Source organism: Ranitomeya variabilis, chromosome 5 (genome assembly GCF_051348905.1).
Source record: "Ranitomeya variabilis isolate aRanVar5 chromosome 5, aRanVar5.hap1, whole genome shotgun sequence".
NCBI lineage: Eukaryota > Metazoa > Chordata > Amphibia > Anura > Dendrobatidae > Ranitomeya > Ranitomeya variabilis.
Genome location: NC_135236.1, coordinates 341,513,260 through 341,538,223, shown reverse-complemented (window position 1 = coordinate 341,538,223; position 24,964 = coordinate 341,513,260). Strand labels below are relative to the sequence as shown.

The 24,964-nt window shown below is 42.8% G+C and overlaps 1 protein-coding gene across 1 annotated transcript in view; it reads left to right on the top strand.

Moving 5' to 3' along the window:
* Positions 1 to 24,964, top strand: part of MUC19 (mucin 19, oligomeric) — a 763,086-nt gene that overhangs the window by 97,569 nt on the left and 640,553 nt on the right. The window contains exons 6-8 of the mRNA XM_077264813.1: positions 13,098 to 13,133; positions 14,708 to 14,743; positions 20,650 to 20,673. The gene's annotated coding sequence lies outside the window, so the exon portion shown is untranslated. The remainder of the gene's footprint in view (positions 1 to 13,097; positions 13,134 to 14,707; positions 14,744 to 20,649; positions 20,674 to 24,964) is intronic.

Sequence of the window (24,964 nt, the reverse complement as noted above, 5' to 3'; positions counted from 1 at the left end):
ATCTAGCAGTTGTGCGACTGGCGCAAAGCCTGCAGAGATACGCAAACATATTTATTAGACTATTTATCTCTGATTTTCATGAGTCTGTTGTTGCCATGTGTAATAAAGCTGATATCTTAAAAAAAAATTTCCACGCACTGCTAGATATATTGAATTTGTACATAACACCTCTGTGAGGGTACTTGTTAAAAATAAAGCCAGGAATTTTTTTTTTCATAAGCATAAAGCATTCAATATGAGAAAGGGTGATGTTAAGGGACGTGGATGTGGTGGTTTCCACCAAAGCTGTGTTACAGATCAGAAGGTGACTGAATCTCATTCTAGTTTCCTGACAAAATGTGGTCAGCGCGGTACACCACTGATGAACCCAGACAATTGCCAGGATGTTGTGGGTTGGATGGAAGACAAAGGCTCCAGTGTGTCGACAAGTAGCACCATGAAGTCTTCCACATGGTTCAGTCTCAGTAGCCAAGAGGCTGGGCCTCCTTCCTCCCACCATCAAGAGTCCCAGGGGACTGGCCACTGGCCACTGTGAGGAACTGTTTGTGCTCCCTTATAATTTGTCAGGCCTCTCAGTGTGCTCCATTAAATAGAGTCATGGGGAGGTGGAGTGCAGTGATGCCCAAACATTTGAGCGCCCACGACCAGGAGAAAGCCACGTTGGGGAAGCTCAATTCATGTCTGAAGAGGTGGAGGATAATCATGACTCAGTGTTGCTATGAGGTCAGCCTAAAATCACAGCCCAGAAGGAGGATCAGAGTGAGGAATTGGAAGATGACGTGGTTGATGATGAGGTCACTGATCCAACCTGGCACGGTGGTACACCTAGTGAGCACAGCAGTGCAGACAGGGATGGATCCATAGCACAAAAGCAGGCAAGAAGAGGTAGTGGTTTGAACAGAGGGAGAACTTGGTCAACTGTTCCACAGAGGCCCTGCACTCGGCTAGATAACAGGTCAAGAGTGCGTTTTTCCTTGTATGGCAGTTTTTTCTGAAATTCCTTCAGACAAAACAATTATAATTTGCATCCTCTGCCAAACCAAGCTAAGAACAGGCAAGAACACTGCCAACCTGAGCACCACCAGCATGCAAAAGCAAATGGCAGCCAAGCACCCCAGTAGGTGGGCAAAACGCCTGAGTAGAAAATCTTTTTCTGATGATGAACCCACTGCCCCTTCCCCTGTGTTATGGCCTTCCAAATCTGCTGTCTATGAAGGAGACGCGCTGATGCTTCCGGACCACAAACTGTAGTTGCACGGACACAGCAGTCAGCAACCATGTACAGTTCGTTGAACCAGTGCAGCTCTCGCTTGTCCCTGCCCCAGACGCTTAACAGAAAGCAGAAATATCCACCCACCAACAGGCAAAAACTATAAACACCCACTTTGGCAGATTCATAGCCCTGGAAATGTTGCCGTTTTGACTTGTGGGAACTGAGTCTTTTCACGACCTCTTGTCGGTGGCAGCACCATGGTTCTCGATTCCCATCCGACACTATTTTTCATGGTGTGTCATCAATGTGTTACATAAGCAAGCACGTGTTACACAATATCAGCCGTGCTGTGGCCAGCACAATCACAGGAAAGGACTACTTTACCACAGACACAGGAACAAGTTCTTGTGGACAAGGATGCAGCATTTCCCTTATGGCACACTGGCTGAACCTGGTAGAGTTTGAGACAGTCAGAGGCTGGGACATCACACATGTTACCCACACCAAGAATAGCAGTCCCAACTTCCATCAGGGTTTCAGTCTCTCCTCCTCCTTACCGAAAGTATCCTCCCCATCACTCCCCAGCTGGGAGGTCTGCAGCACTGCCTTGGCAAAGCTGCAGCACGCTCTGCTAAAGCCCATCTGTTTTGGTAATAAAGCTCATAATGCAGCCGAGCTTTTGAAGGTGATAAAAGAACAGACTGATCATCTCTCTCCGCTGAACCTCCAACCAGGTCTGGTTGTATGCGATAATGGGTATAGCTTGATGGCGGCTTTAAAGCTTGGCAAGCTGGTAAACACGTTTCTTGCATGGCCCACATGCTGAACTTGGTTGTACAGCATTTTATAAAAACATACGCCGACTTGCCGGACCTACTTGCCAAGGTACAGAGTGTCAGCGCACATTTGCGGAAGTCATCTCAGGCTTTCACCAGATTAGCTTTGCTGCTGCCTCGCATTAGTTTGCTTTGTCACCAACTGATTTGTGACCTGTCCACACACTATAATTCGACCTTAAAAAATAAATAAAAATAATAATAATAAATCATAATAATTTCTATAGCGCCAACATATTCAGCAGCACTTTACATTTTACTGCCATAAATCTGTGTGCACCCATGAGAGATTTCAGAGGACATGCAAAAGGATGGGCTGGGTAAAGAACATCTGCTTGAGATAGAGGTCAGATCAGAGCAGCCTCCTGTCAGGCATCATGAACTCACATTCCTCTGTTCAGTCAACCTGACAGGATACTGGGTGGAGCCTGACTAAAGGAGAAGATAAACACCTTTCTTTAGCTGACTGAGGAGGAACATCCATATCAGTTAGCCTGATGGTTTTACTGCAATGCAGGGAGTAGGTCTGTCTCCCCCAGTCCTAGGTAGGCTGCACACTGCTAGATGGAAGTTGCCATCATTAAAATACTGACAGAATGCACTGCATAAAGTATACCTTTTTGATAAATATAGGTATTTATAAATTTGTTTTCGTATTTAAAAGCATTTTAATTATTTATTTTATCACATTTCTTGAAGAACCCATTTAAACAATGGTGGTCTGCAAATATGGGTTCCTTCTTTTTCAGGGCTTTGTCTGACTCACTAGAAACAGGAACTAAGTTCCTTTGTCCACTTAAATCCTCCCATCATGGGCTGGCCCAATTGTTAACCCTTTCTTCAGGCTAACTGTTGCAAGTAGTGTTGAGCATTCCGATACCGCAAGTATCGGGTATCGGCCGATATTTGCGGTATCGGAATTCCGATACCGAGTTCCGATATTTTTATGATATCGGAAATCGGAATCGGAAGTTCCCAGTGTATGGTTCCCAGGGTCTGGAGGAGAGGAGACTCTCCTTCAGGCCCTGGGATCCATATTCATGTAAAAAATAAAGAATAAAAATAAAAAATATGGATGTACTCACCCCTCCGGCGGAGCCTGGACCTTAGCGATGTAACCGGCAGCCTCCGTTCCTAAGAATGCAGTGAGTTTAGGACCTGCGATGACGTCGCGGCTTGTGATTGGTCGCGTGAGCGGTCACATGAGTGGTCACGCAACCAATCACAAGCCGCGACGTCATCGAAGGTCCTTTACTCAGCATTCTTAGGAACGGAGGCAGACGCTTGGACCGGTGAGAGCCAGGGGCCGTCCGAGGGGTGAGTATATCAATATTTTTTATTTTTATTCTTTATTTTATACATGCATATGGATCCCAGGGCCTGAAGGAGAGTTTCCTTTCCTTCAGACCCTGGGAACCATTCCGATATTTTGTGTCCCATTGATATGCATTGGTATCGGGTATCGGTATCGGCGATATCCGATACTTTTTGGGTATCGGCCGATCCAATCCGATACCGATACCTTTGCATATCGGAAGGTATCGCTCAACACTAGTTGCAAGCCACAAAGTAGTTAAAACACACATATAAAACAGATACACTCACCGGCCACTTTATTAGGTACACCATGCTAGTAACGGGTTGGACCCCCTTTTGCCTTCAGAACTGCCTCAATTCTTCGTGGCATAGATTCAACAAGGTGCTGGAAGCATTCCTCAGAGATTTTGGTCCATATTGACATGATGGCATCACACAGTTGCCGCAGATTTGTCGGCTGCACATCCCAAAGATGCTCCATACAAGGCAGGATGGATCCATGCTTTCATGTTGTTTACGCCAAATTCTGACCCTACCATCCGAATGTCGCAGCAGAAATCGAGACTCATCAGACCAAGCAACGTTTTTCCAATCTTCTACTGTCCAATTTCGATGAGCTTGTACAAATTGTAGCCTCAGTTTCCTGTTCTTAGCTGAAAGGAGTGGTACCCGGTGTGGTCTTCTGCTGCTGTAGCCCATCTGCCTCAAAGTTCGACGCACTGTGCGTTCAGAGATGCTCTTAGGCCTACCTTGGTTGTAACGGGTGGCGATTTGAGTCACTGTTGCCTTTCTATCAGCTCGAACCAGTCTGCCCATTCTCCTCTGACCTCTGGCATCAACAAGGCATTTCCGCCCACAGAACTGCCGCTCACTGGATTTTTTTTCTTTTTCGGACCATTCTCTGTAAACCCTAGAGATGGTTGTGCGTGAAAATCCCAGTAGATCAGCAGTTTCTGAAATACTCAGACCAGCCCTTCTGGCACCAACAACCATGCCACGTTCAAAGGCACTCAAATCACCTTTCTTCCCCATACTGATGCTCGGTTTGAACTGCAGGAGATTGTCTTGACCATGTTTACATGCCTAAATGCACTGAGTTGCCGCCATGTGATTGGCTGATTAGAAATTAAGTGTTAACAAGAAGTTGGACAGGTGTACCTAATAAAGTGGCCAGTGAGTGTAAATGAGTTATATTATTACAAGGTCTTCAGAATGGATGCCAACAGCTTTTCCAGTCCTCTGCAGTATCACCACATCATCAAAAATCTCAGAAAATGGCAACACAAACCAATTTTTCTAATTTCTAGAGAGTTTTTTTGTTAGCTAACTACTTTCTATGTCCTTATGGAATGGACTGCTTCCTTTTAGGACATGAAAAGTCTTCAGATTCCATGCACAATTGTGCATTACCCAGAGAACTTTCTGATACAAGCTCAAACAAGGCAGAAGGAAGTGAGCAGGGTGGGTGTTCAAACATGGCTGAGTCAACTCCTTAGATGTGTGTGGTCAACACCAGCTTCTACATTTAAGGTGTTTGACAGATGGGCACTCCCTTTTACAATTGGCACCTTAGAAAGCAATTGTGGCATCTGATTATTTATGTAAGAGGCATTTGCCAGTTCGTATGCCAATTTATACTGACAGGCAGGGCTGCCACTAGTTATTTTGGGGCCCCATACTGGCAAATTTTTTTTGGCCCCCTTGAGACTCCACCCAGGCTCCACGCCAGCCCCACCTTCACCCCTCGAACTGTCCACAGTCCCACCACGCTCTCTTGGAAAAACTTCACTTCTCACCTATCACACATTAAAAGTTCCCATCACCAGATCACACATATAGCCAGCAGCTTTTGTATTGGCCAAAAGATTTTTCTAATCTGCCACCACAACAAGGTAGACTCTTTTGGCCGGGCCCTACTCTATGCTAACTGTTATGGTTCTCAATGGCAAGAGAACATAGCCCAGCAAACATAAGTACTAGCTCTTGGAAGGATGGAAACTAAACTGACCATGAACTAAACCTGCCGCACAACTAACAGTAGCCGGGTAGCGTTGCCTATGTTTTTTATCCCTAGACGCCCAGCGCCGGCCGGAAGACTAACTAATCCTGGCAGAGGAAAATATAGTCCTGGCTCACCTCTAGAGAAATTTCCCCGATAGGCAGACAGAGGCCCCCACATATATTGGCGGTGATTTTAGATGAAATGACAAACGTAGTATGAAAATAGGTTTAGCAAAATTGAGGTCCGCTTACTAGATAGCAGGAAGACAGAAAGGGCACTTTCATGGTCAGCTGAAAACCCTATCAAAAACCATCCTGAAATTACTTTAAGACTCTAGTATTAACTCATAACATCAGAGTGGCAATTTCAGATCACAAGAGCTTTCCAGACACAGAAACGAAACTACAGCTGTGAACTGGAACAAAATGCAAAAACAAACGAGGACTAAAGTCCAACTTAGCTGGGAGTAGTCTAGCAGCAGGAACATGCACAGAAAGGCTTCTGATTACAATGTTGACCGGCATGGAAGTGACAGAGGAGCAAGGTTAAATAGCGACTCCCACATCCTGATGGAAACAGGTGAACAGAGGGGATGATGCACACCAGTTCAATTCCACCAGTGGCCACCGGGGGAGCCCAAAATCCAATTTCACAACAGCTAACCTATTAAAAATTTGTTAAAGTATGCAATACAATTTAGGTAAATTTTTATTTATTTTTCAATTTTGAAAATAACCAATAGTATCACATCCAAAGGGACAAATATCACCACACCATGACCAGACACCATATTACCACCACATAGTGACCTATAATACCACATACAAGGAACAAATACTGCCACACCATGTCCAGATCCCATATTACCACCACAGTGAACGAATAATAGCACATACAAGGAACAAATACCATTGCACCATGTCCATACCACATGGTGACTAATAATACCACATACAGGGAACAAATACCACCACACCATGACCAGACCACATATTACCACCACATGGTGAAGAATAATACCATATACAGGGAACAAATACCGCCACACCATGACCAGACCACATATTACCACCACAGTGACCGAATAGTAGCACATACAAGGGACAAATACTTTCACACCATGGCCGGACAACATATTTCCACCACATAGTGACTGAATACTACAATACTGATCATTAATAAAGAAAAAACACAATACATAGTGTCGCTCTGCACAGTAACAGGACCACCCCTCCATAAATTAGCCCCTATGGTAATAATATCCCCCATCCTGGCCCTGTGTATCGCATTCCTGGCTCCAGTCATATGTTTTCCTATTCTGCCCTCATGAGTATCCATTCTGCTCCATATGATCTCCCCATTCTGCCCCATCTGTCCCATGATCCTGACCCATCTGTCCCATGATCCTACCGCCCCATCTGCCTCTATTGTATCCATCCTGCACCATGATCCTGCCCCACCTGTCTCCACCTGCCCCATCTGTCTCCATCCTGCCCCCATGTCTCACATTCTGCCCCGTGTCTCACATCCTGCCCCCCGTGTCTCACATCCTCCCCCTCTGTGTCTCACATACTGTCCCCTTTGTCTCACATTCTGCCCCCTGTGTCTCACATTCTGCCCCCCTGTGTCTCACATTCTGCCACCTTGTGTCTCACATTCTGCCATCCTGTGTCTCACATTCTGGCCCCATGTCTCACATCCTGCCCCCTGTCTCACATTCTACCCCGTGTCTCAAATTCTTCCCCCGTGTCTCACATCCTGCCCCCCTATGTCTCAAATTCTGCCACCCTGTGTCTCACATCCTGCCCCCTGTGTCTCACATCCTGCCCCCTGTGTCTCACATTCTGCCCCCTGCGTCTCACATTCTGCCCTGTGTCTCACATCCTGCCCCCTGTGTCTCACATTCTGCCCCTGTGTCTCACATTCTGCCCCCTGTGTCTCACATTTTTCCCCCGTGTCTCACATCCTGCCCCCTGTGTCTCACATTCTGCCCCCCCGTGTCTCACATTCTGCCCCCTGTGTCTCACATATTTCCCCCGTGTCTCACATTCTGCTTCCCTGTGTCTCACATTCTTCCCCTGTCTCCATCCTGCCACCTGTGTTGTTTCCATTCATGCCCCCTGTGTTTTCATTCCTGCCCCCTGTGTTTCCATTTCTGCCCCCTGTGTTTCCATTCCTGCTCCCTGTATCTCCATCAAGCCCCCATATCTCCCATCCTGCCCCCGTGTCTCCAATCTGCCCCGGGCTTGCTGCATTCAGTAAAAATAAAAAAAACCCACCTTTCTCCTTACTTGGCCGCACTCCAGCGCCGACGTCCATCCCAGGCATTTCAGTGCAGACTCGTCAGCGAATGACAATGACGTCATACGCCAGCAACATGCACGCTGACGTCAGCTGCCAGCCTCTGATTGACTGGTGGCTTTAACTACTGCCTTGTGGTCCCACACGGGCCCGCAAGGCAGTAGCATAACTGAACCTGCATCTCGGTACCGTCAGAAGCCTGCTGCCGGGGCCCAGGCCTGATGGGAAGATGAGATGGGGCCCAATGTGAGCACCCTCTGCCTACCGGGCTCCATACACCAGTCAGGGCAGTAATGCGCTGATGGCGGCCCTGCTGACAAGCAATCAAACCTTGGAATGCTATGTATTTCAAAGTATTACATAAGCGATCAATAAATTCTTGTGTCAGTTATGGGACTCCTGCAGTCAACATCTAATTCCATATTCCCTGTAAATTGTGATGCTAGCAACCCCATTTATTTTCCTTGTGATGATGCCTCCATGAATTCAAACATTTCTAGATTTCCTAATTACAGAAAATATAATATATATTAAAAAAATATATATATATATATATATATATATATATATACCTGCGCTAAGATATGCATATACAAAAAACCTTAATTAATTACCTATCAAGAGGGGAGGCGATGTTGAAGATAATAAGATGATCCTTAGTAAAACTGTATAATAATCCGTATGTGAATCTACCAGGAACTTCCAACTCTAAGAACAAGAATAATTACATGGAATGGTGAGCAAGAGGATTTGGAACTTAGTACAACAGCTACACTTTGTACAGGATTGCGAAACTACATTTAAAATTGCGCGTAATAGTAACCAAAAGAAAAAAGGTGTGTTACATACTGTTCAGCGTGCAGACCTTTGAAGCTGAAGAACGCCGGTAACGAAGACACTGGTGCCCTTATCCAAGTTGCGATAGATGATTTACTTTCCTTGTTGGTGAGCAACGATATGCAGAGGTAGTGATCCCTTCGGCGTGCTGTCCCGGCCAGTGACAGCCGCCCGTGCAGGGAGAAGTAGATATGAAGTGAGCGCTCGATAACGTTGCAGCTGACAGGACCTTCGGTGTATTCGGGTCACGTGACCAGTACGTCACGTGGTGCCCTAGTTTGAAGGTACGGAGCACTGTAGGAGCCAACGCGTTTCGGAATAAACACGGATTCCTTCTTCAGGGTATGGCTCCCGTTGTGCTTTGTTAGCTATATATAGCCTTGGCTCCCATATTAAGTGTCAGTCAAATGCAAAAAGTTCCACTCCCGTATTAAGTCCCTTCGGCTTTAATGTGTCTAACTCAAAGATACATCTAGTTTCCTCCCTAGACATCTGTCTAATATAATCACCTTTGCGCCAGTCGGTGTGGACCACCTTAATTCCAGACACTTTGGTCCCTGATACGGAACCCCCATGATAAATTGAAAAATGTTTTGAAAGCGGGTGATCCCCACATTTTTTCTTTATATTGCGGAGATGTTCACTAATTCTCCTATTGAGAGAACGTTTTGTGCGTCCTATATAAAGTTTCTTACAGGGACATTCAATTGCATAGATCACTCCTTTGGTGGTACACGTGATGAAATCAGAGATTTCTATCTGTGACCCATTGTGAGATGCCACAAATTTTTGTTTCTTTAAATTGAGTGATCTACACATTCTGCATTTCTGGCATGGGAAAAAACCTTTGATTATTTGTTTAAAAGGACCTACATATTTCTCTGTTGTAATTGGACGCTGTACAGTGGGGGCGACCAGGAGACCTAAATTACGTGCCTTTCTAAACACAAAGCTTGGATGGCTTGGGAGTTTATCTCCTATAATTTTGTCATCTTTTAAAAGTGGCCAATGTTTTTTAACAATATTTCTAAGAATCTGGGTGTTCGAATTATACTGTGTGATGATAGGGATAGAAATCTTCTCATCACTTTCTATACGGATATCCACATTACCAATCTGATTACTCAAAAGTTGCTCCCTGGAGATGTCCCCCACATCATTTCTTGTTCTAATCAATTGGTTACGATCATAGCCCTTGTTTACAAATTTCTCTATCAAAGTATCAGATTCCTTGGTATAGTCATCCACTTTAGAGCAATTTCGATTTAATCGCATAAACTGGCTACGTGGGACATTAAGTAGCCATCTAGGGAGATGACAACTTCCCATAGAGATGAAACTATTAGAATCCGTCGGTTTTTTATATGTATTTGTTTGAATAATGCCATTTTCTATAAAAATATTTAAGTCCAAAAAATGAATACTTTATTAATAGTTGCAGAAAATTGAAGATAAAATTTGTTAGTATTAATACTGGTTAAAAACTGATTCAGTGAGACATCATCGCCCTCCCAGATAAAAAGGATGTCGTCTATGAATCTAAGCCATAGGGCCAGGCCCGCGCGCAGACTGCCCCCCTGGAAGATGTGGAGATCTTCCCACATACCTACATAGAGGTTTGCATAGCTGGGCGCGAACCTGGTCCCCATGGCTGTACCCCATTGCTGGGTATAGTAGTCCGCCTTATATTTAAAAACATTATGATTTAAAATAAAAATTGCGCAATCCTTTAAAAAATCAATTTTAGTCGAAGAAAAAGATTTCGATGAGTTTAAAAAGTGACTCATTGCTGTAGTGCCTTTTTCATGCTGTATAACCGTGTATAGCGAGGCTACATCCAGAGTACCAAATATATAGTTTTCCTTCCATTTTATATTATTTAAAACTTGTAGTACATGTTTACTGTCCTTTAAATAAGCTGGTAATGTTGGAACCAGTTTTTGCAATTCCAATCCCCGAGATAATGGGGCGGCCTGGAGGGTTAGTTGCATCCTTGTGGATTTTCGGAAGATGGTAAAAGATAGGGGTCCTGGGATGTAATGTATAAATATAATCAAACTCTTGTTTATTAATTAGGCCCTGTTCTAGGCCTCTATCCAAAAGTATTTTTAAATCTTGCATAAATTGCACTGTGGGATCCCTATCTAGCCTTTTATACATCCTTGTATCGCCCAGGAGTCGTCGTGATTCTTTATCATAATAAGCCTCATCCAGGATGACGATGCCGCCCCCTGAGGCTTATTAATGTTTTTTGTGCTAATGTTTTTAAATATAAGGCGGACTACTATACCCAGCAATGGGGTACAGCCATGGGGACCAGGTTCGCGCCCAGCTATGCAAACCTCTATGTAGGTATGTGGGAAGATCTCCACATCTTCCAGGGGGGCAGTCTGCGCGCGGGCCTGGCCCTATGGCTTAGATTCATAGACGACATCCTTTTTATCTGGGAGGGCGATGACGTCTCACTGAATCAGTTTTTAACCAGTATTAATACTAACGAATTTTATCTTCAATTTTCTGCAACTATTAATAAAGAAAGTATTCATTTTTTGGACTTAAATATTTTTATAGAAAATGGCATTATTCAAACAAATACATATAAAAAACCGACGGATTCTAATAGTTTCATCTCTATGGGAAGTTGTCATCTCCCTAGATGGCTACTTAATGTCCCACGTAGCCAGTTTATGCGATTAAATCGAAATTGCTCTAAAGTGGATGACTATACCAAGGAATCTGATACTTTGATAGAGAAATTTGTAAACAAGGGCTATGATCGTAACCAATTGATTAGAACAAGAAATGATGTGGGGGACATCTCCAGGGAGCAACTTTTGAGTAATCAGATTGGTAATGTGGATATCCGTATAGAAAATGATGAGAAGATTTCTATCCCTATCATCACACAGTATAATTCGAACACCCAGATTCTTAGAAATATTGTTAAAAAACATTGGCCACTTTTAAAAGATGACAAAATTATAGGAGATAAACTCCCAAGCCATCCAAGCTTTGTGTTTAGAAAGGCACGTAATTTAGGTCTCCTGGTCGCCCCCACTGTACAGCGTCCAATTACAACAGAGAAATATGTAGGTCCTTTTAAACAAATAATCAAAGGTTTTTTCCCATGCCAGAAATGCGGAATGTGTAGATCACTCAATTTAAAGAAACAAAAATTTGTGGCATCTCACAATGGGTCACAGATAGAAATCTCTGATTTCATCACGTGTACCACCAAAGGAGTGATCTATGCAATTGAATGTCCCTGTAAGAAACTTTATATAGGACGCACAAAACGTTCTCTCAATAGGAGAATTAGTGAACATCTCCGCAATATAAAGAAAAAATGTGGGGATCACCCGCTTTCAAAACATTTTTCAATTTATCATGGGGGTTCCGTATCAGGGACCAAAGTGTCTGGAATTAAGGTGGTCCACACCGACTGGCGCAAAGGTGATTATATTAGACAGATGTCTAGGGAGGAAACTAGATGTATCTTTGAGTTAGACACATTAAAGCCGAAGGGACTTAATACGGGAGTGGAACTTTTTGCATTTGACTGACACTTAATATGGGAGCCAAGGCTATATATAGCTAACAAAGCACAATGGGAGCCATACCCTGAAGAAGGAATCTGTGTTTATTCCGAAACGCGTTGGTTTTTTGGCTCCTACAGTGCTCCGTACCTTCAAACTAGGGCACCACGTGACGTACTGGTCACGTGACACGAATACACCGAAGGTCCTGTCAGCTGCAACGTTATCGAGCGCTCACTTCATATCTACTTCTCCCTGCACGGGCGGCTGTCACCGGCCGGGACAGCACGCCGAAGGGATCACTACCTCTGCATATTGTTGCTCACCAACAAGGAAAGTAAATCATCTATCGCAACTTGGATAAGGGCACCAGTGTCTTCGTTACCGGCGTTCTTCAGCTTCAAAGGTCTGCACGCTGAACAGTATGTAACACACCTTTTTTCTTTTGGTTACTATTACGCGCAATTTTAAATGTAGTTTCGCAATCCTGTACAAAGTGTAGCTGTTGTACTAAGTTCCAAATCCTCTTGCTCACCATTCCATGTAATTATTCTTGTTCTTAGAGTTGGAAGTTCCTGGTAGATTCACATACGGATTATTATACAGTTTTACTAAGGATCATCTTATTATCTTCAACATCGCCTCCCCTCTTGATAGGTAATTAATTAAGGTTTTTTGTATATGCATATCTTAGCGCAGGTATATATATATATATTTTTAATATATATTATATTTTCTGTAATTTTTAGATCATTTCTTCACCCTTTGTGGTTTAGGGGCTATACCAGCTGCTTTTTTATGCTTCCCCCTCCTTTTCATTAGCGCCGCTACACCACCCGATTACATTTCTAGATTTCCCCATAGATTACAACGGAGAGTTCTAGAAGGGGTTCATTAGTGATCTTATTATCAAGGCATTTTCTAACAAGTTTGGTCTGTACAATGATTACAAAAATGTTGACGCAAAACCATATAAATATGTAAATATGTTAAAATAAATTGTTAACTTGACTTATCCATAAATTGCTTCAACACTTGTATTATCATTTCAATAGAAAAGAAAGCTAAGCATGATAATCGAGATAAATCAGGTATGTCATAACATCTATCTATCTATCTATCTATCTATCTATCTATCTATCTATCTATCTATCTATCTATCTATCTATTTACAGTATATTCTCTACTGTGAAACTTTAAATAATAGAATACCTATCACTATTTAGTGTGTTTACTCTTTATTCATGAACACCCAACTGCCAGTTTAGGCTTCATCCACACTACTGTTGGGGTTACCATCTACAACAGAAATTATAGCCTAATCTGTGGCATAGCAGATATCATTTGCAAATGAAAAAAACCATGGATTCCTCTGATGTGCCTATTATTTTGACTGGACAATATAATTCTTAGCAGAATGGACTATCCAATTTAGATGTGAACATAAAATTACTTAGGAAGGAAGCAAAAAGGTAGAAAGGTAAAGTAAAATGAATAAATAAAAAGGAGGTTAATGCCATACTGACTTGAGATCTACATGTATGTCACATGTCGGGTGTCAGTGTATAAAGTGGACTCAGGAGGAGAACCCGCTCCATGTTCAGTACACAAAGCGCACAACTTCGGTAAACATAATATACGTAGGCCTCACTTCATTAAGACTTTATTCACTTGATGAGGGGGTGTGCAGGAGTCAGATGCTCCCAATTCAATAAAAAGGCTCACGCCTCTTCATGAATCAGGAGTCATCACGTAAATTCTCTCTGAACCTCTGGCCTTAGCAAGGGTTACCAGGTTTTCCTGCTGGGCCCAAGTTTCTCTTTGATGTAGTTTATTAACGCACATTGGGCCTGCCACGCAACAACTGGCCCCCTCTCAATCTGTTGTCCTAATCCAAGCCAACCTCGATACTGTAGGGTATGGCTGGAAGTGACGGCCCTGCTCAATATCGTTGTTCTTCCGTAATCGGAGGCATTCCTCTCCTGTTGCAGTCTCCTTGCGGATCTTCTCGGCTTGATGTCGGCGGAAGTCTCTTAAGCTTGGGCAGAGAGGACTGGACTCTTGGCAGGTCTTGGAGGCTTGACCAGCAAAGGGCACGGATCCTGGTCCCAACCAGCATAGGCGGAACTTGGCATTCTCCTGAGGGGAATCTGGACCTGGCCAGGCGGTGACCGGCACCTTGGTGGTGTAGATTTTGCCCTGAGGCCTGTCACGCTGGTCTCAGCAGCGTCTCTGAAATACATCTGCTCCACTCTCTTCTCAGGTCTCAAATCCACCTGTGGTTTGATGCACAGGGCTTTTATATCAAAGAAGTGCTTCCTGTGGGTCACCTGATAAAGTCCCACTGATTACACCCCTGCAAATCTATCTTCCAGTACAATTTGGTTCCACTTCATTTCACCCTGGCCAGTAGATGGCAGTCTCTCTTCATTAATGGCACACCCTGCAAAGGCTCTTCGGGGATACCAATGCTTCTTATTACAATAACACAAATAATTGCAAAAAAATGTTTTTCAACTTTTTAAAGCAATTTACTCCAGAATTCTGGAAATATTTGTCTGGCAAATTAGTAGTCATAAAAATCTGAAAATGTAATTATAGACTTAAAAAGTGACCTGTCTTATTTTAAAACTTTTTCAAGACTTCTGTTATAATTTTACCATAGGAAAGAAAGACAAGCATGATAATCATGATAAATCAGGTATGTTGTAACATTTAAAGTTGTTACATTGCAATTGAAGAAGCTGAATGACTTGCTGGGTCTGGAAGGCTGACAAACTTAAAAATAGGTCTATTGTAGAGGTTTGTATTCACTCAGCTGCTCGTGAGGTAGGCACAGGAGGCGGTTTCCATGCAATAGTCCAGGCAAGTTTCTTTCACTTCATAAACGGCTCCGGGAGGCAAAACAAAACAGAGCCTCTTCTGGCATAAAGTGAAAACAAACTGAAAAGAAATCCATATTGTATTGCGTGTCCGCTCGCTCAGGTCAGTGCCTTTAGCAACTCACACTGAAGGTAAACACGAACTGCAGGTAAATAGTCCATATAGCCCTGCGGGTCCACCTACTCAGGTCAGTGTCTTTAACAACACACACTAGAGGGCTCCACACCTCCAGCCACAGACCCTGAATGAGAGACTCGGCCTCCATTTTATCTGCCAAACCACGCCCCTGAGGTTGGGATATGTGAGCTGTCATTCCCACCCATCTATTATTACTATCTATCTATCTTCAGTGGCATGTAAAAGTTTGGGCAAAAATACTGTTAATGTGAACAGTTAAGGCTACTTTCACACATCAGTTTTTTGTCTTCAGGCATAATGCGGCAAATTGTTAAAAAAACGGATCCGGTGCAAATTGTGAAAAAACTGATTCACCGGATTCGTTTTTTTGCTGGATCCATTTTTCTTTACCGGGCATTGAGTTTGGACTTCCTGTTCCAGGGAAAAGGAGAGAGAGAGAGGGAGAGGGAGAGAGACTCAAGCATAGAAAACGAAGTTATGGTGCATGCTCAGTGTAAAAATACCGGAATCGGTAGCCCGATCCACTCATTTCACCTCACGTTCCATCTGTTTATTGCTGGAACCATTGCTGTGCATTTTTTCGCCGGACAGAAAAAAGGTTCTTCTGAACGTTTTCTCCGTCCACCTGAAAAATCATTTTTGACGGATCCGGCAAAGACCGGATGAAACATGTGGCCATCAGGCAGAATCTGGCGCTAATACAACTCTATGAGAAAAAAATGGATCCGAGGAAAAAAAAACGGATCCGTTTTTTTCAAAATTCGCCGGATTGTGTCTGAAGGCAAAAACCCGATGTGTGAAAGTAGCTGTTACGGCTGGCGGAATGCACCGAGTAAATATGGAGATAGTATAGGTGCGTTCGCAGCCCGGGGTCCATTGTGCAGGAGTGGAACCTGCTGCTAGTAGTTGGTGGCACTATATGGCGGTACTACGCCTGAATAGACACGGGTTCCGTCACCTGGTCTGTATAGGAGCGAACCCTGTTGCTTCACAGAGTTGCTGGATTAAAGGTAACGCTGTGCTCTGTTAACTTCACAGAGGATCACAGCTCACTAACGGAGCAGGTAGCATACAGTGGTTGTTCAGTCAGCAACAGCACACAAACAACTGCTCTCCGGAGCTGGTGGCTATACGCCAGCCCTAAATTCACTCACACAAACTCCTCTCCGGAGGTGCCGGAATTCTAGTGGCTATACAGCCAACCCTGAGCACATGCTGACACAGACCACAAAGTAGCTAAGCTACCTTCCTAGTGGTCCAATAGGAACTGCTTCAGGACCTGAGCATGTGACCCCTGACCTCCAATGAGAGGTCATCCCTTGGGCATGCTCAGTAGCAGAAAAGCAGGACTTAGTCCCAGGAGCATCTGCTTGCCGCTGAACAGTGCTGGTTACAATGGCTGAGCCTGGAAGATCTGCAGTAACCAAGCGCACAGTATCTGACTGAGCCAGATGCTGGGACCGACCTCTCCGCTGAGCAGGTTCTGCTGCAGCTGAAGAAGAGTGGGAGACCACAGTGGAGGTGGCTGGGGATTCCCCCTGTGCAGCGGTTGGAACTCGACACCTAACAGTAGCATAAGCATGTTGAAGATTAAATGCTATCTAAAAGGCCAAAAGTTAAAGATGACACATTTTCTTTGTGTTTTAAGCAAATGTATTTATGTGTTTAAATATTTTCATCTTTAACATTTTACAACTTACAAAAAAGAAAATGGGCTGATGCAAAAGTTTGGGCACCCTTGGAGATTTGTATGCCCAGATATTTTTGCCAAGGTTTCAAACCTTAATTAGCCTGTTAGAGTTATGGATTGTTCGCTATCATGATAATGAAAGGCCAGATAATGCAAATTTCCCAGCTTTATAAAATCCCAGCCTCTTCTAACCTTGTGCAAAAAAGTAACAGCCATGGGTTCTTTTAAGGAGCTGCCTAGCACTCTGAAAATTAAAATGGTGGAGGTCCAAAAAGCAGGAGAATGTAATAAAAAAATAGCAAAGCGTTTTCAAGCTGCCCTTTCCGCATTTTGAAAAGTAATTAAAAAATGGCAGTTATCAGGAACAATGAAGCTCAAGATAAGGTCTGGAAGACCAAGCACAATTTCAGTGAGAGCTGCTCTATGATTGTTAGAGAGGCAAATAAGATAATAAAAAAAAATAAAATAACAGCTGCTTAATTGCAAAAGATCCTCCGAAAGATTTAGCAGAGTCCGGAGTTGTGGTACATTGTTCTACTGTTCAGATACACCTGTACAAATATGGCCTTCATGGAAGAGTTATCAGAAGAAAACCTCTCCTGCATCCTCACCATAAAATTCAGCATCAGAAGTATGCAAAAGAACACCTAAACAAGCCTGATGTGCCTGATGTATTTTGGAAACAAGCCCTGTGGACCATTGTGGTTAAAATAGAACTCATTGGCCACAATGATCAAAGGTATGTGTGGAGAAAAAAGAGCACAGAATGTCAATCATGCTTTGGGATTGTGTTGCAGCCAATGGCATGGGGAACATTTCACAGGTAGAAAGATGAATGGATTCAATGAAATTTCAACTAATTATTGATGCAAACAACACCATCTGTAAAAATGCTGAAGTTTAAAAGAGGATGACTTCTACAAATGGATAATCCTAAACACATCAAAATCCACAATAGACCACCTCAAAAGGCGCAACTGAAGGTTTTCCAAAGACCCTCCCAGTCCCCTGATCTGAGCATCACTGAGAATTTGTGCCTAGATCTCAAAATAACAGTGCATGCAAAATGACCCAGGAATCTCACAGAAGTGGAACAATTTTAAAAGGAAGAATTGAAAGACTCTTGGCTGGCTGCAAAAAGACTTTGCAAGCTTTGATACTTGCAAAAAAGTGGGTGCTACTAGGTACTAACCATGCAGGGTGTCCAATTGTTTGTGCAGCGCCCCAGAGTCCTGGTCGTTGCAGTACTGTGGCCCCGCCACTAAGGGGAGCTATGGTACGTCCGATGGCACTGAAGGAGTTCATCTGATCAGGTATCACAGACACCAATACATTTCACCGCCGGGCCTCCAGGGGGAGCTAAGGGTTCTATTCATTAGGCCACTCTCCACATACTGGTAAAATTGGGGGTCAGGCAGGAAGTTAGACAGAAAGCTGACTGGGTTGGAACCAGGCAACACCTTGTGGCAGAGGGTGTTGCGGGAGAAGATTCGGTAGGGTCTCTGTCAGGGGTTGGATCCTGACAGAGACTTGGCAACTTGAGAGAAAGTAACGGGACCGTGCCTGCTCAGTATAGCAGCGGTGCCCAAGAAAGGTTTGGAATCGAGATAGATTGTGCTGAGTGAGAAACGAGATAAAAGCAAGAAGGAGAATACCAGTAGGGGTCGTGCTGTAAGACCGAGGCAACATCCTACTGAGGCGCACAACCGGCGGCCGGAACGCCGAGGGAGTATTACAATATTCAGCTTCAAGCAATACTCTAAACAGCGGCAGGACAGTCAGTCTAAGGCGGGCTGTCTCACCTAAATCACCTATGCAGTCTTAGGGGGCAACTAGTGGAGAGGGGCGACTCTAGGGTCCCGGAAGAGCTCCGAGCCTACCCGTCAAACGGGTGCCGTTCTAACCGTAACATCAGGGAGGGACGGAGAATTAGCAGAACATCATCTAATCGAGTTGTGAGGGAACTTAAGAAACGGACACAACAGTTGTGGGGACTTTCCGTAAGCACAGCAGGGAAGGACCGCAACACATAGCGCTAGAAGGAAGGCACAGATTTCCACCTGCTAAGAGAACTCTGGAGGTGCCATTGGACCGGCCGGACTTGCGCAGCCTGGTTATCCGGATTCCGGACTGAGGACCCAGAGATCTTCAGTAAAGAGGTAAAGAGACTGCAACCTGGTGTCCTCGTTATTTACTGCACCGCACCACTACAGCGTCACCACCACCACCATCATCTACCCACATCTATCACTGTACGCCCCTCAGCAGGGTCACGGACCGGGCCTAGCCACCGTGACAACCCCAGAGCAGAGACTCACAGGCCCGGTACCGGGTACCCCTCGGCCCTGCGGCAGTGGGGGCGCTACATTTGCAGTGGCCCATTTCATTTTTTTTAATTTTTAAGATGTAAAATATTGCTTTGCTTAAAATACAAAGGAAATGTGTCATCCCTAACTTTAGGCCTTTTAGAGATTATTTCATCTTCAACTTGCTTAACTGTTCACAATAACAGAAATTTTGACTAGGGTTGCCCAAACTTTTACATGTCACTGTTTCTTTCTTTCTTTTCTTGCTTTCTTTCTTTTCTTTCTTTCTTTTCTTTCCTTTCTTTCTTCCAGTTTATATTTCTGGCTAATCTATGATAAATTGCTATATCATTCTGCAGATGTGGCAATGGGAACCCTTTAGCCTGTATTTAATATTCATAAAAAAGTAATCACAGTGTACTGAAATGTTTAGGTGCCTATTATATTTTTGTGCAGACCACAAGAGCATAGAGGTGTGCTTGATACCTTAGAATGCTCTAATAGAATAGTTTATAAGAAAATATCTGTAGGACAAAATAATTATTCCCCAAATTATGTTATCCCATGACCATAGGATAGATCCCGATAACTGTGCTCTGCAGAGCCCCCTCATGAAAGGCTTGGAGGTGCACATTCTCGACCTCTGCTTCATTCACTGTCTATGGGATTAATTAAAGAGCAGAGCTCTGCACTCAGTTTTCTCCCACAGTTCCATAGACTGAACTAAAATACTGATCAATAATTAAATCTGAAAGGCGAATACAGTGCTCAGCTTTTTTCGCCAGTACCATAGACAATGAATGGAGCACAATTTGAGCATGTGCACCTCTGCTACATGCAAATGGATAATTAGTAGTGTATAACTGGAAGTACAAAAAGCGTAATAGGGTCTTATCCAGGATGACAATTATGATGGTAGATGAGAAATTGCTCACCTGGTATAGCTGTGTGTCCACAACCAAAGATGATACCTTATAAAACTGCTGCCATAGATAAGATGGAGAGAAGAATGCTGGAGGAAGAGAAGGGGTTAAACCTGCGCTGCAAATGGATTCATGGAGCCATGGAACTTGATGAAGTAGGAATATAGTTCAATATCGACGCTTTTCAAAGTTACACCAAAACATCTTCTTCATGGAAAGCCAAAGGTATGGTTTTTCCTGAAGAAGAAGTTTTGGTGTAACTTCGAAACGCTTTGACATCAAACTACATTCCTACTTCATAAAGTTCTCTGGCTTCATATATTGAAAAGGAGACAACAAAACCTAGTTTGTGGGATCTAGAGCCCCATCTCAGAATAACTGGATGTCTTAGCAGTTGGACCCTCAGCGACCAGTAAGTTACTCTGCATCCTATGGATAGGGAAGATTTACAATTTTGGGTATTATCCTTTAACCCCCTTGCCAGAAATGACATGGAGTGTAGACCCCTTACTAGTATGGCAAAAAATCATTGGTTTGTTTTAAAAATCATAGTTGAAATCCTATTTTTTTTTTTAAATAATTTAAAGTAATAATTTAAGTAATTCCATGTTCTTAATGAAGATAAAAATGTTAACTATTTTTATACTATCTACCATTTATTTATAAGGTTCTGGTTCTGATGAAGAAGAAGGTAAGCATCTGACTTTAGGCATTGTAAAAAATATATGTACACTACTGTGCAATTTCAAGTAATATTAAAAAGTAACTGTCATTATAATTTTAATCCAATAAATTAATATTACATGTTAAAATAAGAAATGAGCTTTTTTTTATCCTCCTGAACTGATCTTTCACTCTCAATTTACTGGTAAAATCTTAAAATTTTTGATTATTCAGTGAAGACAGATTTTCCCATTGATGAGAAAGCAGACATTCTGCTGAAAGTCTGTATTCACCAAACACATATTTTTACCTGTGAATTTGAATTGAGAATTTTAAGAATTAAAGATCAGTCCCGGAGGAGAAAAAAGCGGATTTCTCTAGTAATACAGTATATATTACAGTTTATTAATTTCAGGTTGACTATTGATTTATGAAAAAATAAATAAACAGTTATACTTTAACTCTTTAACAACCACTGATACGCATTAAAATGGCGGCCACTAAGGACCTTTTTCCCTTTATTCGAGAATATGTCTATAGCGCTCCCCAAATTCTGAAATTCTCCGTGATCTCACTGAGTCCCTGGAGAACATGATCAGGGACAGATATTTTCTGGTCCCTGATAACGTGATCACCATTATTCAATAAATAACGGCGATCACATAAAAACAAAAGTGTGCCCGCTATTAAAATAATCTCTCTTTCTTCTGACATCGTAAACATGTCAGAGGAGAAAGAATGATGTCCCACAGCCTCCCTCTGGTACCTCCACCATTCACCAGGCCCTCCTGCTCAGTCCCCTAACCCTTCACCTCCTCTTCCTGAAAAGAAATGGCGGGCGCATGCTCAGTGCTCTTGCTGAGATCTGCTGGCCAGCACTTGGCAACAGCAGGTATTTTTCATATTGGTTCCTTTTGATCACTGTGACAGACCCTATCACAGAGATGAAAACCCAATAATTAGTATGTCATCCCCTGGTATTAGGGGTTAAGAAATAGTGTTGGGCTTAGGTTTACAGTTGGGTTTAGAGTTAGGATTGGGGTTGGGCTGATGGTTGAGGTTAGGTTTAGGGATAGGGTTGAGCTCAGGGTTAGAATTGGGTTTTTCAAAAGTAAAAAAAAAATGAGGACGATATGACTGCTAGTATTGAGCGCAAGTGATTGCTACTCAAGGTTGTGTCGGATATTAGTGTATGCAATCCCTGCATGTTTATTTTGGGAGTCTAACAGCCACAAAAAATGTGGGGCAGAGACTCAAGCATGTCACTCGAGTACTTGCAATACTTGGTGCATACCCAAACAACCTGACGGAAACTCGATAAGCAAACACTTAAGTTAAACAGTAATGATGACATGTTCAATATGACAACCTAATATTATTAACCCCTTTACCCCCAAGGGTGGTTTGCACGTTAATGACCAGGCCAATTTTGACAATTCTGACCACTGTCCCTTTATGAGGTTATAACTCTGGAACGCTTTAATGGATCCCCGTGATTCTGACATTGTTTTCTCATGACATATTGTACTTCATGATAGTGGTAAAATTTCTTTGATATTACCTGCGTTTATTTGTGAAAAAATGGAAATTTGGCAAAAATTTTGAAAATTTCGCAATTTTCAAACTTTGAACTTTTATGCAATTAAATCACAGAGATATGTCACACAAAATACTTAATATGTAACATTTCCCACATGTCTACTTTACATCAGCACAATTTAGGAACCCCAATTTTGTTTTTAGGGAGTTATAAGGATTAAAATTGACCAGCAATTTCTCATTTTTACAACACCATTTTTTTTTAGGGACCACATCTCATTTGAAGTCATTTTGAGGGGTCTATATGATAGAAAATAACCAAGTGTGACACCATTCTAAAAACTGCATCCCTCAACGTGCTCAAAGCCACATTCAAGAAGTTTATTAACCCTTCAGGTGTTTTCACGGGAATTTTTGGAATGTTTAAATAAAAATGAACATTTAACTTTTTTTCACAAAAAATTTATTTCAGCTCCAATTTGTTACCAAGGGTAACAGGAGAAAATGGACCCCAAAAGTTGTACAATTTGTCCTGAGTACATCAATACCCCATATGTGGGGGAAACCACTGTTTGGGCGCATGGCAGAGCTCGGAAGCGAAGGAGCACCATTTGACTTTTCAATGCAAAATTGACTGGAATGGAGATGGGACGCCATGTTGCGTTTGTCTGATGTGTCTCAACATTGAAACCCCCCACAAGTGACACCATTTTGGAAAGTAGACCCCCTAAGGAACTTATCTAGATGTGTGGTGAGCACTTTGACCCATTAAGTGATTCACAGAAGTTTATAATGCAGAGCCGTAAAAATAAAAATTCATATTTTTTCACAAAAATGATCTTTTCACCCCCAATTTTTTATTTTCCCAAGGGTAAGAGAAGAAATTGGACCCCAAAACGTGTTTTACAATTTGTCCTGAGTACGCTGATACCCCATATGTGGGGGTAAACCACTGTTTGGGCACATGGGAGAGCTCGGAAGGGAAGGAGCGCCATGTTACGTTTGGAGAGCCACTGATGTGCCTAAACAGTAGAAACCCCCACAAGTGATGCCATATTGGAAAGTAGACCACCCAAGGAACTTATCTAGATGTGTTGTGAGAACTTTGAACCCCCAAGTGTTTCACTACAGTTTGTAACTCAGAGCCGTGAAAATAAAAAATCTTTTTTTTTCCACAAAAATTATTTTTTAACCCCCACTTTTGTATTTTTCCAAGGGTAACATTTGAAATTGGACCCCAAAAGTTGTTGTCCAATTTGTCCTGAGTACGCTGATACCCCATGTGTGGGGGGAACCACCGTTTGAGCGCATGGCAGAGCTTGGAAGGGAAGGAGCGTAATTTGGAATGCAGACTTAGATGGATTGGTCTGCAGGCCTCACATTGCGTTTGCAGAGCCCCTAATGTACCTAAACAGTAGAAACCCCCACAAGTGACCCCATATTGGAAAGTACACCCCCCAAGGAACTTATCTAGATGTGTTATGAGAACTTTGAACCCCCAAGTGTTTCACTACAGTTTATAACGCAGAGCCGTGAAAATAAAAAATCCTTTTTTTTCCACAAAAATTATTTTTTAGCCCCCAGTTTTGTATTTTTCCAAGGGTAACAGGAGAAATTGGACCCCAAAAGTTGTTGTCCAATGTGTCCTGAGTATGCTGATACCCCATATGATGGGGTAAACCCCTGTTTGGGTGCACGGGAGAGCTCTGAAGGGAAGGAGCACTGTTTTACTTTTTCAACACAGAATTGGCTGGAATTGAGATCGAACGCCATGTTGCATTTGGAGAGCCCCTGATATGCCTAAACAGTGGAAACCCCCCAATTATAACTGAAACCCTAATCCAAACACATCCCTAACCCTAATCCCAATGGTAACCCTAACCACACCCCTAACCCTGACACACCCCTAACCCTAATCCCAACCCTATTCCCAACCGTAAATGTAATCCAAACCCTAACCCTAACTTTAGCCCCAACCCTAACCCTAACTTTAGCCCCAACCCTAACTGTAGCCTTAACCTTAGCCCCAACCCTAACCCTAACCCTTGCCCTAACCCTAGCCCTAACCCTAACCCTTTCCCTAACCCTAGCCCTAACCCTAACCCTAGCCCTAACCCTTTCCCTAACCCTAGCCCTAACCCTAACCCTTGCCCTAACCCTAGCCCTAACCCTAACCCTTGCCCTAACCCTAACCCTAACCCTAGCCCTAACCCTAACCCTTGCCCTAACCCTAGCCCTAACCCTAACCCTAATGCGAAAATGGAAATAAATACATTTTTTTTAATTTTTTTTATTTTTCGCTAACTAAGGGGGTGATGAAGGGGGGCTTGATTTACTTTTATAGCATGTTTTTTAGCGGATTTTTATGATTGGCAGCCGTCACACACTAAAAGATGCTTTTTATTGCAAAAAATATTTTTTGCGTTACCACATTTTGAGAGCTATAATTTTTCCATATTTTGGTTCACAGAGTTATGTGAGGTCTTGTTTTTTGCGGAATGAGTTGTCATTTTTATTGGTAACATTTTCGGGCACGTGACATTTTTGATCGCTTTTTATTCCGATTTTTGTGAGGCAGAATGACCAAAAACCAGTTATTCATGAATTTCTTTTGGGGGAGGCGTTTGTACCGTTCCGCGTTTGGTAAAATGAATAAAGCAGTTTTATTCTTCGGGTTAGTACGATTACAGCGATACCTCATTTATATCATTTTTTATGTTTTGGCGCTTTTATACGATAAAAACTATTTTATATAAAAAATAATTATTTTTGCATCGCTT